This window comes from Thermobia domestica, unplaced genomic scaffold (genome assembly GCF_964235325.1).
Source record: "Thermobia domestica unplaced genomic scaffold, izTheDome1.hap1.1 HAP1_SCAFFOLD_825, whole genome shotgun sequence".
NCBI classification, from domain to species: Eukaryota; Metazoa; Arthropoda; class Insecta; order Zygentoma; family Lepismatidae; genus Thermobia; species Thermobia domestica.
The window spans coordinates 21,942-34,573 of record NW_027656535.1 but is presented as its reverse complement, the minus strand read 5'-3'; the positions used below and the strand labels follow the sequence as shown (position 1 = coordinate 34,573).

At 39.2% G+C, this 12,632-nt stretch overlaps 2 non-coding genes across 2 annotated transcripts; both read right to left on the bottom strand.

Moving 5' to 3' along the window:
- Positions 1–1,217: 1,217 nt before the first annotated feature.
- On the bottom strand, positions 1,218–1,336 carry LOC145677388 (5S ribosomal RNA). The gene has a single exon (XR_014129804.1). It is a non-coding gene; the product is annotated as a 5S ribosomal RNA (ribosomal RNA).
- Positions 1,337–1,513: 177 nt separating this feature from the next.
- On the bottom strand, positions 1,514–1,632 carry LOC145677385 (5S ribosomal RNA). The gene has a single exon (XR_014129801.1). It is a non-coding gene; the product is annotated as a 5S ribosomal RNA (ribosomal RNA).
- Positions 1,633–12,632: the final 11,000 nt, after the last annotated feature.

Here is a 12,632-nt window from a genome sequence, read left to right as displayed (position 1 = left end):
TATTCCATGACTGCAGCCAAATACACGGGAGCGCCAGCACCAACTCGTTCGGCATAGTTACCCTTTCGCAAAAGACGATGGATTCTGCCTACTGGGAATTGAAGGCCAGCCCTGCTGGAGCGGGACTTGCTCTTTCCCTTGACTTTTCCACCTTTGCCGCGACCAGACATTGTTCAATATTCTTTCGTAATAAGATGAGAGGAAAAATTGCGGCCTCCCATGAATCAAGTCAGTTTTGTTACTACTTCAAGCGTGCACCCGAGTGCATCAAATGAAAAGCAAGGCAGTTGGCGCGAATTGAAACACGTACTGTAATTTAAATGAAGTCGATAAATCGGCGGACACATCTAATTTTGCTGAACGAGTGAGTCATCATGCCACCAAAAACTAGCGGAAAGGCTGCAAAGAAGGCTGGTAAAGCCCAAAAGAATATCTCCAAGGGAGATAAGAAGAAGAAGAGGAGGAGGAAGGAGAGCTATGCCATTTACATCTACAAAGTTTTGAAGCAAGTGCATCCTGACACTGGCATATCTAGCAAAGCTATGAGTATCATGAACAGCTTTGTTAATGACATCTTCGAGCGTATTGCTGCTGAAGCTTCTCGTTTGGCCCATTACAATAAGCGGTCAACTATCACCAGCCGGGAAATCCAAACAGCTGTGCGCCTTCTTTTGCCTGGTGAACTTGCCAAGCACGCTGTAAGTGAGGGTACGAAGGCTGTTACCAAGTACACAAGCTCTAAGTAAAAATCTTCTTCAAGATTTTTCATTTCAAACGGTCCTTGTCAGGACCAACACATTATTCGAAAGAGTTAAATCACGAAATTTGCTTCATTCTGTTATGTAGAAACACGTTGAAATCCAATTTCTATATGCTGTTAGTAAAAAAGTAAAGCACATAGCGGAGATGTGTCGTGCTTGTATACGAAAGGCATTTACTCGCCGGAGATCTACACTTAGTCATAATAATTTACTTTTAAAAAGTGGTAATACATTCCGTGTTAAGTATAGTAGTAGGTGCACACGGATCGGAAATCAGGTTATTTTAATGTGCCGTGCAAATAAACAGGCTGTTAGTGTAAGAAATAGTGGGTATAACGCTTAGAATATCGATTAATCGCTATGAAATAATGTTGATAAATTATCTCTTGAAAGTACTATAAAATTAATGTTTCTAGTATTTTCGTACTTGAAGGATAATGAAATTTGAAAAAGAGATGCCAACAGCACCTGGTGTTCCCAGGCGGTCACCCATCCAAGTACTGACCAGGCCCGATGCTGCTTGACTTCGGTGATCGGACGAGAACCGGTATATTCAGCATGGTATGGCCGTTGGCGAATGCATATGGCTTCGAGTGAGTTATTGTAGCTACGTAGGTTTGTCGGTGAATACTCAAAAAGACCAGCGCGTGGAAAGCGTTGCTAATTGTTTTAAGTAATGCATGATTACGAAATTATCGTGGTGAACGATGTGAGAATATTCGTCTTTGTGAAAAACAAAATTAGAAAAAGTATACCAACAGCACCTGGTGTTCCCAGGCGGTCACCCATCCAAGTACTGACCAGGCCCGATGCTGCTTGACTTCGGTGATCGGACGAGAACCGGTATATTCAGCATGGTATGGCCGTTGGCAACTACCTTTTCTTCAATGTCCTGTTAAGGAAGTATGTTTTAAGTAAGAATTGACATTATTAACTATAAAGGCAAGCATATTAACGTCGTTAACATTACTTGGAATATACTAATATTCGAATAAATATTTGAATGTTCGAATGATGAGTGATTCGGATGTTCATAGTGCCACTGTGTCCTATCGAGTTTACTATCACGAACCACGTATGAAATTGTATATAAATAAATAAAAATAAATCCTTTATTAAGTATTGATTACAGGAAAAAGGCAAACTTACATTCTTTAATGTACACAATGAAATGTATGAAAGATATTTTTAAGATATGTTTCACTTACCCTTTATAACGCAAGGTAGTTTTCAGTGTAGCATTCTCTTCAGCTGCGAGATAACGTAAGGCAGATGATCATTCAGTCGTGAAGCACTAAAATGTAATATACATTTTAACTATTATCGATAAGAATTATTTACTGCAGGGATGCAAATAAAGTGAGGCAAATTAGTAAATAAAAACCGATACTGTAACTGATAATATAATTAGTTGTATCTGTATTAGTTGTATATACAGTAATCGCACGATTATCCGCGGAGTTGGATGTTGGCATAATCGCGCATAATCAGCAGTATGAGCAGAAAAGGGAAATGAAATGAAATATTTAGATTTACGTCGCATACTTATACCGGTTACGCTAAAGGAGACGGTGATGATGAGTACTGAATGAAGAAAGTGGGAGGAAACGGGAGAAACCCGAGAAAACCCATGAGCACGGTCTTTATGCACGACAAAGTTCACACGGCACGAGCTGGGATTGAATCAGGGACCCCAAGCACCGGAGGCCAAAAAACGGACAAAAAGTCTTTCGTGCAACTTTCGTTTTCGGTAAAAAGTTTACACATAATTTAGAAAGAGTAGTTTTCTGGTCTTTTTATTTCACAAGTTGGTTCATGTCTATATTTTTTACATGCATAAAAAATTTTTCAACTCCCTTGCTTATTTCCTGTTAAAGACCTCTACCTCTGATTGTATTTTTTGCACATATTCTTATTGTTTTCAGACAACATTTCTAAAAGCGTAATTTATCCAAGAAAAGAAAAGGAAAGCCTCGGATAGTGGAATGTGTACTGTATATATATATATATATATATATATATATATATATATATATACGTATTAGTATATAGTTTTATTTTATACGTCTCCTATTATTACACAATGTGCAGATATTGTCAAAGCGCAAGTAAATATGTATAACTCCCCGTTCTGCACTTAATAACTTGAAAGAAGTTCGGGGAAGGTAGTGTAACAGAAAGTGCAAACAGAAATGAGGGTTTAAAGGCATTTAATATTATTCCGTAGTAGTATGATTTTTTGTAAAAAAAAAATATATATATATATATATATATATATATATATATATATATATATCTAAACATACATATTCAATGATATAGTAAGAGGTTAGCAGCACTGATAGAACTGCAGAAAGTACAAAACCGTTAATAAGAAAGAGAGAGAGATGGTGGCCGCTTTTGTGCTTTTCATTGGCTAATTCCGAATTGCGCGCGAATACGTACGAGATTTCTTTCTTTTTCCTCTTCGCAGCCCAGATGTTGCCAATTAGAAGTTTTTAGTACTACATTTGTATGAAAATGTTGCCTTTAAGAAATGTGGTTTGCATACAGAGAAAAGAGCAAAATGAATATTTACCTTAGTGGGCATGAAAAAAGACGAAACATTTTGCAAGATGGACACACGAACTTCCTTAATGCAGGCGTTCAGTACATTATTGTAAAGAAAAAAACACTAAAAAGAATTACTTCAATATCCCTAGCAACATTCAACAATTCATAGAGAAAAATCTTTATTTTGAGAACAATGGAAAACTATGTAATTGTAGATAACTACTAAATTTAATGATTAAGGAAAACGTTTAGGCCCGGCCCTTCAGAAAGAAAGTGCACAGAATATTCTCTCATGGAAGCAATTGCAAAATCAACATTTTGTTTGCAGTTATAATTAGAGGATCTATATACAGGGTGTTCGAAAAAGAATGTATCCTCTTGAAAGAAAATATTCTCTGGGCCCCTAATCCTTTATATACCGAAAGGAAGTTTGTATAGCATTTTTTCTTACCTTCGTTAGAAGAATTGAAAGTGACTACTATCGTGACACGGGAGATATTTAATCGATAGTCGAATTACTCACATACTCGAATGAACACGTCTCTTGTAAGGAGAGGAAAGGCTTCTGTGATCCGCTATCGCAGCTGTGTCATATCTGCAGAGAATGTTAGGACACAAACGTGATCTTTGAGAGCCTCGTGAAAAGAAGTCGCATAGTATCATGTGTGGAGACATCGGGGCCATCTGAAGAACGCTTCATCATTAGGACCAAGGGCGAGTTACGAAACACTCTGGGATATATTTATTAACATAACTTCTCGTCATTCTGCAAGTGTGGTGGAGCTCCATCCTATTGGAAAAGGAAACCTCGGGAGCCCTCTTCATGTGTAGGTATCGTTCACATCTGAAGCATGTGAAGATAGATTACTGTACTATCGTGTACCTAAAATCATTTTCTACGAATACGAACATGTCTACACTGAAGGCAGTGCAGCTCTTTTTCTCTTTTTTTTGGTCATGTATTGTAACGCGGGGCAATGCACACAATAACATGTAATGTTGTGTATCATCATAAAGGGCCAGGGCGATGATTGGATCTTGATGGACGTGGAGAACTGATAGGTGATGTGAGTGGTATTGTGATCTATGGTTGTATGTTTACTGATGAATGCATAAGGAGAGGTGAAGGGGTTGCCTTTTTTTTTATGTCGATCGGGAGGGAAGCGATTGGGAAACTTTTGACTTTGTTTTTCAACCGAATATATTGATTGAATAGGTCGCCGACAATTTTACGGGGCGTCACGTCGTTGCCTTTTTCATGTCGATCGCGAGCGAAGCGAGCGTTTTTTTTTTTTTTTTTTTTTTTTTTTTTTTTTTTTTTTTTTTTACCGACAATATGTATTGAATCGGTTGCCAACACCTTTAGGGGCGCGTCACGTCCTTCTTTCTGTGCTGATCGCGAGCGAAGCGAGCGCGAAATTTTTGACTTTTTTTTTTTTTTTTTTTTTTTTTTTACCCACAATATTTATTCAATCGGTCGCCAACACTTTTAGGGGTGCGTCACGTCCTCTTTTCTCTGCTGATCGCGAGCGAAGCGAGCGCGAAATTTTGACCTTTTTTTCTCTTTTTAATTCTTTTTTTTCTTTAAGAAAAAATATTGATTTCATAGGTCGCGAACATTTTTACGGGATGCAACATCGTTTATTTGTTTTTCCAACCGTCTTTCTGTCTTGAGCCCCCGCCAAGTTAACTTTATGGTGGACAAAAACTATGTGCGGTGGGTTACCGCGGGGTTCTCCCGTTTCCTCCCACTTTCTTCATTCCACCACCATTTCAATCATTTCTCATAATCAGCGCCTCTTTTAGCCTAAGCGGCATAACGTGGGACGTAAAACAAAGATTTCCTTTAGTTGCTTTCTGTCTTGATTACGAGCGCGAAATTTTTTACTTTTTTTTTCTTTCTTTTGATATTATTCATTTAATAGGACGGCAACACCTTTACGGGCCGCCGCGTCGTCGTTTACACTTCTTCAGCCCATATTCTTTCTGCTTGTTCGTTTTCCGGCATCTTGTTATCACCGCCCGCGGCAATGCCTATGTCTTTCATCGCTTTTTGAAGCAAATCTTTAATAAATATGCACTCTCACATTTGTACTAATATGCATACCACAGTGGATAGACTGTAACTAGGAAAGCAGAAGCCTGCATATCATATTATTTAACAGTTGAAAGTGAACTGTCATTTTAAGTTTGATTTTGATCAGATGAGTGCAGTTCAACTCGTCGACAATTGTGAAGATTCTCGAGGTTAGGGACCATCCATTTTGTGCTTTGTAATGAAAATGGCTGCAGCCAAACTTCTCTGATCTGAATGAAACTTGGCATGATGATACATCTTGACCTGCTCTACAAGTTTATTTAGTATTTTCCGTTGCGCAGGCTTTTGCTTCTCCAGGTTCTCCCATGGAACTGAGAAACGTATTCAGTCGAACTTCTGCGGTAAGTCAGTATATCATCCTGAGAAGTTTGATCGAGATAGCAGAGGTTCGACTATTCGTTTTTCAATTCCATGTGATATTACAACACGGTGAACTAAATTTATATAGAAACACTTTGATTTTGTTTTGTTTTTTGCTAGCATTAAACTGAGAAAATGTTATTCAATAGACAGAGAACACCACTCAAAGAAAAGTACATCATAAGAATATATATATGGTTGCTGTGGTTCTCGGTTTAATTTGCTAGTTAAGAAACTTGCTCTAAATAAGTACATCTTACAGGTGAAAAACTAAGCCAGGCGATAGAATTAAATATAAAGTTATACACTTTTATTTTACGTTTACTAGTGTTGGGTTACTACTGTAAAATAAGTCAGTATATATGAAAGATAACTGTATTAGGTACTATTTTCCACCGGCGGTGTATTCTTGCATAGTGTACTTAATGTTTACAAGCGGGGCGCTACTAGTATGGATGCATGACAAGTGCTATTGAAACTCGAAAACTAACTGGTTTCCACTACCCTTGCTTATACGTATACCCGCGTCGCCTTCGCTCCTGTTCACTTTGGACGCACATTCTTGCTATCGCTCAGGCCCCCAGCTTTCTCCTGTTTTGGCTCCCTTAAATAGTATTCGTGCTTTTTATTGGCCACCTGGCAAAGCACTTGTAATGATTTTACACCAGTAACTCTAAAATACATGTGTATTACTTTATTTAATTCTGTCGTCTGCAGAATTTTTTTTTTTTTCGTACAAATATGCCTTTTCATGCAGAACACTGAATTTTGCCTGTAAATTTTTGAGAATATGCTGTGACGAAACTTGAGCACCGTTCTTCTTTTCTTTCTTATCACGAGTCTTCTTTAGCCTAATGAGCACAATCATCACACGATAACGACTATTCTTTTCATTTAACTTGTAAACAAGTTGAACTAATAATAATAATTGATGTACAAAGGAGAAGTGTCCTACATATTTGAGGTAAAAAATAAAATAAATATACTTCTACTTCATCCGTGTTTACAAAGTTAAATGTTATCGATTTACAAAAAATGGTCACCTATCCACACACTGACCAGGCTCGACACTGCTTGACCATACATATTAAAACATCGGTCCCACTGAATACACAAGTAGTAAGCACATTCACATAAAAATAATTAGGATTACAGTATATAAAATGCGTTAATTAAAATAGCAAATGCCTTACCTTATCACAGGCGATCCAAAGCCACTGCACATCATCTGCTACGCACACTATATTCCTCCAATATTTCACTCACTTCCTATATCACGCAACAGAAAATATTAATAAAATTCACTTAGCAACATTTTCATTTTTAATCAACAATACGTATAACAATTAAGAATAAAATTAATTGTGAGCACATTGTTATAATTAGAATACTGTTTTTATTCGTTTACAAATATGGGATTAATATAGAGCTGGCAGCAACAATATATACAACTCATCCTGTATGTATCGTAAATCCTAACTTGAGAAGACATCTCTGACGCAAACAATGAGACAAGAAATCAAATACTATATCCGACACATTTGGGGTTTATTGAACTTCAATGTTGGAAGATACCACCTTGTCGGTAGTACAAATGTAATATCCTTACAACACGCGGAACTTTTGCCAGGCATATCTAGGAATTTGGGAAGATTAATTGATATCCTTAATGTGCAATGTATGATTATGACGCATTGTTATGTACACGCAGACGGAACCAGGACAATCTATAGATGACATTTGCACTGTGTTTGGACAATTTGTTCGCAGAAAATAACCGTTTTTGTCTATGAATACTTGAGAACATGGAAGGTATGAGATATACATTTTATGCGCAAATATTATAATACAAATCATTGTTAGTTTGGTGGATGCGTGAAAGAAAGAAAAGGAGTAGATTTTTGCAGACGTCCGGATATAAAGCGAGAACTGAGAATACGCATCTATAACATCTATTTTCTTTGTGTTAATGATATCGATGAACTAAACGGGGAAACTAAAATACAACTGTTTGCAGTATAATTCGAAGTATAGTCAAGTGCAGAGGCGTACTCACGGGGTGTCCACCGGGTGCGGACTCCTCGCAAAAGTTCCTAAGTGAACATACATTTGCAGACTTTCTCATTAAATGTAGTTATTAACAGGGAAAATATTGATGTATCATCAATATAAATCTGATCTTACACTTCATCTGTACTCTGTCTGTATCATGTTTTTGTGAAAAAGTAAGTGGAATATTTATCGTGTTTTCGAATGCAGAATAATAGTATATAGACATAGTGGCTTGTAGTATTGGAACCTTGCCCCCCGAAGCTTGGATCCCTTAGAAGAAAAAAAAATGCATGCGCGCCTGGTGAAATGGTTAACGAATTCAGTTCACTCGATGAATCGACAGATAGTAATACACATTTCGACAGATCGACAGCATTCGACAGATACAGACATATGAAAGTAGCACAAGAATTAGGCGAAAGTCCGTGCGTTTCCTCAATTCACGTAGGAAACAACAGAAAATATCAACTACCATAAAATAATCCGTATATATATTTAATTTATTTGGAATAAAATAAATATAGAAACAACCTGTTCATACATAACTACGGTAAGTGCGTTAATTGCTAACGTAAGAACAAATATGAAACAAGGCACAAAATAAAAAAGAAAAATAAAGTTAAAGGGAATAAATATTTAGGCTTGATTGTCATTCGTATTAAGAAGCTGGGTAATAAAATGTTAAAATCTACAGAAAATTATGAAATTAAATCAGGATTTGAAATAAAAGTCTATACATTGGAAGTAGGCCAGGGAGTTTGCAAGGCAGATGTGTGCGACACGCGTTACTTTATAGATTCCCTTCATTGAACTATAGTAAGCAGTACGAAGATGGTACTTTGCGTATAATCACAGGAAGGATTGAAGTTAATTACCATGGTAATATAATTATTTATTGATAAGTATTTCCATGTTAAATTATGAAAATTATAAGCACAAGGAGGGTGAAAAAGTAGTGTGACCGACTTAGCAATGACTGAAACATAAAATAGAAAAGCGAATAAAAACAAATGCCTTTTGAGTTATGTGGAATAAAGTTTCTTCTAGCCAGTAAGGAAGAATAGGATCTGGTGCATTCATTGAATACCTGAAAAAAATCGTTTATCAAAATAGAAGGAAACACACTTATCGTTGTGGCAACTACGAACTTCTGTTTACCTCAGCCCGCCTCAGCAAGTGCTTTCTATCCGGTCCGCGCTCCGTAACCAAACTCAACGCTGCCTGCTAGCGAAAATCCCCCTCATACGATCCATGCAGGAGTCCCACAAGGCTCCTGCATCTCACCCATCCTGTACGCATTGTACACCAATGACATTCCTACCACCCTGAACACCTCCATCGCAACCTTTGCAGACGACACCGCCATATTTGCAAGTCACGGAAACGAGAGATATGCCTCAACATATCTCAGGCGCCATCTACAACTGCTTGACAGCTGGACCCAACAATGGAAGATCAAAGTTAACGCAAGGAAGACAGCCATTGTCGACTTTACGAAAAACCGCAAACGGACACCAGTGCGACTCCACCTAGATGGCCATCCGCTAACGGAAGTCGAACAAACAAAGTACCTCGGGGTCCAGCTCGATCGAAAACTCACCTTTGGAACACACTTGACAACAGTAACGAAGAAGGCAATGCAAAGGTTCCTGGCACTCCTACCCATTCTCCTGTCCCCATCCCTAACTCACAAGACAAGGAAACACGTCTACGAGATGAGTATCCGCCCTATCCTCCTGTACGCACACCCTGCGTGGCAACATGCAGCAAGAACTACACTCCGCCAACTGCAAGTCCTGCAGAACAGGGCAGCCAGGGCCATCACGGGTCATTCAATGGACACCAGGGTGCAGCAAATTCACGAAGACTTGGACCTTCCCCTTCTGGAGGACGTTCGAAGAAAAAGAAGTGCAAAATTCTGGAGAAGCATCAGAACCTCTCCTCACCCACATGTGCAAGCAATTGGAACAACGCAGCCCAGAAGACAAATCTATAGGATGCCCCAACCGCCCGACTGATCAGGATAAGTAACTGAACACCGGAGGACGCGACAGCTGCGACTCCGCAACACAACCAACATCTGACCACCTCACCAACAGCCAATCACAATCAAAGAACGAAGGCATGGGCTTCGGCCCGAAACTTCTCACAGAGGCAACAAGCCTGAGAGGAACAAGACTGAGACTAGCGAAAATTTCATTCTTCAGTATCGTTGAGTTTATTGCAGAAAGCAATGGCAGATACGGCATCAGCACCTGCAGCCCCGGCACAGGCTTCTCCTAAGAAGTCTGCAAAGCCTAAGAAACCAAAAACAACACCTTCTCATCCAAGAACATCAGAAATGGTGAACAACGCCATCAAGAATTTGAAGGAAAGGGGAGGAAGTTCACTGCAAGCTATTAAGAAATACATCTCTCAGAACTACAAAGTGGATGCCGAGAAGCTTGCTCCATTTATCAAGAAATACTTGAGAAGTGCAGTTGCTTCTGGGTCTTTGGTTCAGACCAAGGGAAAAGGTGCATCTGGATCGTTTAAGCTTAGTGCTTCATCGCTGAAGGAGAAGCCTGAAGGTGGATCTTCAACCAAGGCGAAACGATCAGCATCAAAGGAGAAGAAGCCTGCGAAAAAGCCAGCAGCTAAACGTCCCAAGAAGACTGGTGAAAAGAAAAAGGCTGCTGCTCCCAAACCTAAGAAATCACCATCTAAAGTGAAGAAGGCAAAAACTCCCAAGAAGCCAAAGGCCCCGAAGCCAAAGAAGGCTACAGCAAAACCGAAAAGTGCTAAGAAGGCTGCACCAAAGAAGAAGTAAATGTGTCAGTAAATCATCTGACATTTTAAAACGGCTCTTTTTAGAGCCATCAAATACTTTGAGAAGAGTAAAATTGTGCTTTTCCTATCATTATCACATGTTCATTCATAGCAATGTATAGTATACACGCAAGGGACTTTGAGTTTTCTTTTTAACCGAAGCACTTCTTGATGTAAGTGCTTTATAACAGAGGGGAATTGAGGGTGGGGAAAGAAAGCTTTCACGGGTGTCAAGAATGGTGTACTCGAAAAAAAATGGGGAACACATTACGTAATGTCAATTTGTGATCACTTACTTTTTCCTTGTTCCTATCTTCAAGTAGCGAAACAGTACAGAAAACGCACTTAATGCATTTGTTAGAAAAACTTTTGCAGGCTGACTGGGTTCGATTCTCGGTGGGAGCTCAAATGTTTCGCATTGCACGTTAATAAGTAGGTCCACGTTTGAAACAGCCTTGCTGCTGAAAGGGACACTAAACTAAAATCAACTCTTTTCAAGGCTGGGGTGAAAGAAATGTTCGAACTTATTACAACTCGTGAAAGTGAAGTAGACTATGTTTCAATTTAACGTCGTACTATTATGATTTTTATGATAAAGGAGACGGGTGATTACGCCTAATGAATGATGGAAATACTGGTGTAATGAGAAAGTGTTAGGAAAAGGGAACACGCTAATAACCACGGATACCGTCTTATAATTCGTAATATTGCTATAAAGAAAAATAGTAACACCAGCAGAAATGTAGGTGTACAATTGAACTGATGTTAAGTACAAACAGACACTTAAAGAAAGTTTAGTTTAACGTTTGCATTCAACAGCAGCGACCTCTGACAAAATAATATTACTTTTGCTACCTTGGAAGAAGTACATATTTCGCCTGCGAGTTCTATCAGATTAATAACGTTGAGAAGGGCAAACAGTGGTTGAATCGAAGTTAAGTTATGCAACATATGGCAAAATCGAACCCTTGACCACATAAAACGAAGATAATCAATCGGTAAACATAGGGGAAAACTAAAGAATATACTTGAAAGATAGGATGATATACGAAACGACAGGAAAACGAAGGTAGATGTATTAACTATGCAACATACGGCGTGAGAATTTAAAAAAAAAAGATAACAAGTATGGACAAGATCCTTGTTAGGATAACAGCATCTCTAAGTAGTGTATTGGTCCTAAAAAGGACCGTTTTTGAACTCAGTGCCAGAACTTCAAACTTAAGCACGTTCCCCACGGATGCGGCGAGCAAGCTGAATGTCCTTAGGCATGATTGTGACTCTCTTTGCGTGAATAGCACACAAGTTGGTGTCTTCGAAAAGCCCTACAAGGTAAGCTTCACTTGCCTCCTGTAAAGCCATGACAGCTGAGCTTTGGAAGCGAAGATCTGTCTTGAAATCTTGTGCAATTTCTCGGACGAGTCGTTGGAAGGGCAGCTTGCGGATGAGCAATTCAGTGCTCTTCTGGTAACGACGAATTTCTCGGAGAGCCACAGTACCAGGCCTGTAACGATGGGGCTTTTTCACTCCACCGGTAGCTGGAGCACTCTTTCTTGCAGCTTTGGTGGCAAGCTGCTTTCGAGGAGCTTTGCCTCCAGTAGATTTCCTAGCTGTCTGCTTGGTACGTGCCATTGCAACTGTCACGACTTGTTTCAAATAATTGCGCGCTGAATGAAGTCAAGTTATATAAAGAGCAAAACCGTTAAATCAAGCTATTTCTCATTGGATAAAGTCAGTCGAAAAGGACAGTTCTCATTGGCTTAGACACGTTTTGTGTTTTTCCTCCGTGCTTTCCCTGCATGATCGAAGGAACAAAACCACGAGTCTTGGGCTGCTTGGGCTTGTATTTCTCGTGTGTGGTGAGCGAAGCAGTAACATATCGAAATGACAGGACGTGGAAAAGGAGGCAAGGGTCTTGGCAAAGGAGGTGCCAAGCGCCACCGTAAAGTTCTTCGTGACAACATCCAGGGTATCACCAAACCCGCTATTAGGCGTCTTGC